The sequence below is a fragment of the Arachis ipaensis genome, chromosome B01, assembly GCF_000816755.2.
Source record: "Arachis ipaensis cultivar K30076 chromosome B01, Araip1.1, whole genome shotgun sequence".
Taxonomy (NCBI): Eukaryota; Viridiplantae; Streptophyta; class Magnoliopsida; order Fabales; family Fabaceae; genus Arachis; species Arachis ipaensis.
The window spans coordinates 70,576,296-70,580,132 of record NC_029785.2 but is presented as its reverse complement, the minus strand read 5'-3'; positions in this window follow the sequence as shown (position 1 = coordinate 70,580,132).

The following is a 3,837-nucleotide window of genomic DNA, read 5'->3' as shown; positions in this document are numbered from 1 at the left end:
GCTTGATCCACCTCTATTCCCTTGTTTGAGATTTTATGCCCAAGAACAATCCCTTCAGTCACCATGAAGTGACATTTTTCCTAGTTTAAAACTAGGTTGGTTTCTTGGCATCTTTTCAGAACAAGTTTCAGGTGATCAAGACAGGAGCTGAATGAGTCTCCATATACTGAAAAGTCATCCATGAAGACTTCTAGAAATTTTTCCACCATATCAGAGAAAATAGAGAGCATGCATCTCTGGAAGGTTGCAGGCGCATTACACAGCCCAAATGGCATCCTTCTATAAGCAAACACTCCAGATGGACATGTGAATGCTGTTTTCTCTTGATCCTGAGGATCTACTGCAATCTGGTTATAGCCTGAGTAGCCGTCCAAAAAGCAGTAATAATCATGACCTGCTAGTCTTTCTAGCATCTGGTCTATTAATGGTAAAGCAAAATGATCCTTTCTGGTGGCTGTATTGAGCCTTCTGTAGTCAATACACATGCGCCACCCTGTAACTGTTCTTGTAGGAACCAGTTCATTTTTTTCATTATGAATCACTGTCATGCCTCCCTTTTTTGGGACGACTTGGATAGGGCTCACCCAAGGGCTATCAGAAATAGGATAAATAATCCCAACCTCTAGTAATTTGGTGACCTCTTTCTGCACCACTTCCTTCATGGCTGGATTGGAGACATATCCTGGTTGGTTTAACTTCTTCAGTTAAGCCAAGCTTTCTGATAGTGGATGCAGGTATTAGGTTGATGCTTGCCCCAAGATCGCATAAAGCTGTCTTGGTGCATTGACCTTCTAATATACATGGTATCAGAAAACTCTCAGGGTCTTTAAGATTTTCAGGGAAGCTCTTCAGAATGACCGCACTGCATTCTTCAGTGAGGAGAACTCTTTCTGTTTCTCTCCAATCCTTTTTATGACTCAAGATCTCTTTCATGAACTTGGCATAAGAAGGTATTTGCTCAAGTGCTTCTGCAAATGGAATCTTTATTTCAAGAGTCCTGAGATAATCTGCAAAGCGAGCAAATTGCTTATCCTGCTCCTCTTTCCTGAGTTTTTGAGGATAAGGTATCTTGGCTTTATATTCTTCAACCTTAGTTGCTGTAGGTTTATTGCCTACAGAAGTGGTTGAAGAAGCCTTTTTAGAGGGTTGCTATCAGTATTTGTGTGTGTCTGATCCCTCACTGGCAATTGAGTGCCAGAGTTAGAAGCTGGAGTGACGTGAGATGCCAACTCCTTGTCTGTTCCTGGCGTCTGAACGCTAGAACTATGCCCATTTTGGGCGTTTAGCGCCAGATCTTGCCCATTTTGGGCATTCAACGCCAGATCCTTACTTGTTTCTGGCATTGAACGCCAGTCCTTGCTTGTTACTGGCGTTGAACGCCAGTCTTGGGCATGGTCTGGGCGTTCAGTGCCAGCTTTCCACCAAATTTTTGGCGTTTTAACGCCAGAATTACTTTTCCCTTGGCTCTTACTGTCCTCAGGTGAATTTTGGGTGGTTTGCTCATTCCTTAGCTCTTTGCTGCCTTGAGGTGGGGTATTTAATGTTTTCCCACTTCTTTAATTGAACTGCTTGGCATTCTTCTGTTATTTGTCTTGACAGCTGCTGCTTTGTTTGATTTAATTGTTCTTCCATATTTATATTAGCCATCCTTGTCTCTTGTAGTCTATCTTTGAATTTGGCTAACTGCTTTGTTAGAAAGTCCAATTGCTGATTGAATTCAGCAGCTTGTTTTACAGGACTGAGTTCAGCAGTTGCTGTTTTAACCTTTTCTTTCATGGAAGGGTCACTGCTTAGGTACAGATGCTGATTCCTGGCAACTGTATCAATGAGCTCTTGAGCCTCTTCAATTGTCTTTCTCATGTGGATAGATCCACCAGCTGAGTAATCTAGAGACATCTGAGCTCCATCTGCAAGCCCATAATAGAAGATGTCTAACTGAACCCACTCTGAAAACATTTCAGAGGGGCATTTTTGTAGCATCTCTCTATATCTCTCCCAGGCATCATAAAGAGATTAATTATCTCCTTGTTTGAAGCCTTGGATGTCCAGCCTTAACTGTGTCATCCGTTTTAGGGGAAAGTATTGATTCAGGAATTTTTCTGTCAGCTGTTTCCATGTCCTTATGCTGGCCTTAGGTTGGTTATTTAACCACCTCTTAGCTTGATCTTTTACAGCAAACGGAAACAGTAATAGTCTGTAGACATCCTGATCTATTTCCTTATCATGTACTGTGTCAGCAATTTGTAAAAATTGTGCCAGAAACTCTGTAGGTTCTTCCTGTGGAAGACCGGAATACTGGCAGCTTTGCTGCACCATGATAATGAGCTGAGGATTCAACTCAAAGCTACTGACTCCAATGGAGGGTATGCATATGCTACTCCCATATGAAGTAGTAGAAGGGTTAGCATAAGACCCAGAGTCCTCCTGGACTGTTCATTTCCACTTATATCCATGATGGAGAAAGAGAGATGATGTCAAATAAAAAAATTTCTTTTTATTTATTTATTTATTTACTTATTTAGAAAATAAATAAAAAAATAAAGAGAAAGAAAAAAAACAGGTGAATATTTTCGAAAAAAATTGGGGAGAGAGGAAGTGGTTAGGAAGTTTTGAAAAAGGTATGATTTGGAAAAGATTTTAAATTTTGAAAAAAAAGATCTGAATTTTTAGAAAATAATTTTCGAAAATTTGTTTTATAAATAGAGAGAAAAGATATTTTTGAATTTAGTGAGGAAAGAGAAAAATAATAAAATAGCACAAGATTTAAAATTTTTTTTTTTATCCAATGCTCCTAGTTTTCGAAAATTTTGGAGAGAAAACACCAAGGAACACCAAACTTAAAATTTTTAGAAAACCAACTAAAATTTTCGAAAATCAAAGGGAAATCAACAAGAAAACACCAAACTTAAAGTTTGGCACAAAATTTAATAGAGAAAATATTATTTTTGAAAAAGATTTTAAAAAGAGTGTACCAAACTGCCACGGACTTAGACCAACGCTCTAGCCAATTGGGCAGTAAATGTAACACTTGTTTTGAAGAAGGATATTTGTAACCAAGAACAATAATAAGAGACTTTAAACTAAAAAGAAAAATTTTCCTAATCTAAGCAACAAAATAAACCGTCAGTTGTTCAAACTCAAACAATCCCCAGCAACGGCGCCAAAAACTTGGTGCACGAATTGTGAATCACACTTTTCACAACTCGTACCACTAACCAGCAAGTGCACTGGGTCGTCCAAGTAATACCTTACGTGAGTAAGGGTCGAATTCCACGGAGATTGTTGGTTTGAAGCAATCTATGGTTATCTTGCAATTCTCAGTCAGGAAGTCAATTGTGTTTATCAGTTGAATTGCGAATAAACAAGAGAGCATGGGTTAAAGATTACTTGTTATGTAGTAATGGAGAATATGTTGGAGTTTTGGAGATGCTTTGTCTTCTGAATCTCTGTTTTCCTCTGTCCTCTGATTCACACACGCACGTCCTTCTATGGCAAGCTGTGTGTTGGGGCATCACCGTTGTCAATGGTTACATCCCCTCCTCTTGTGAAAATGGTCCAAATGCTCTGTCACAGCACGGCTAATCATCTGAGGTTCCCGATCATGCTAGAATAGGATTCACCCTCCTTTTACATCCCCAGCACTCGCGAGTTTGAAGCTCGTCACAGTCATTCAATCAATCCTACTCACTCGGAATACCACAGACAAGGTTTAGACTTTCCGGATTCTCATGAATGCCGCCATCAATCTAGCTTATACCACGGAGATTCTGATTAAGGAATCTAAGACATATTCATTCAATCTGATGTAGAACGGAGGTGATTGTCAGACACACGTTC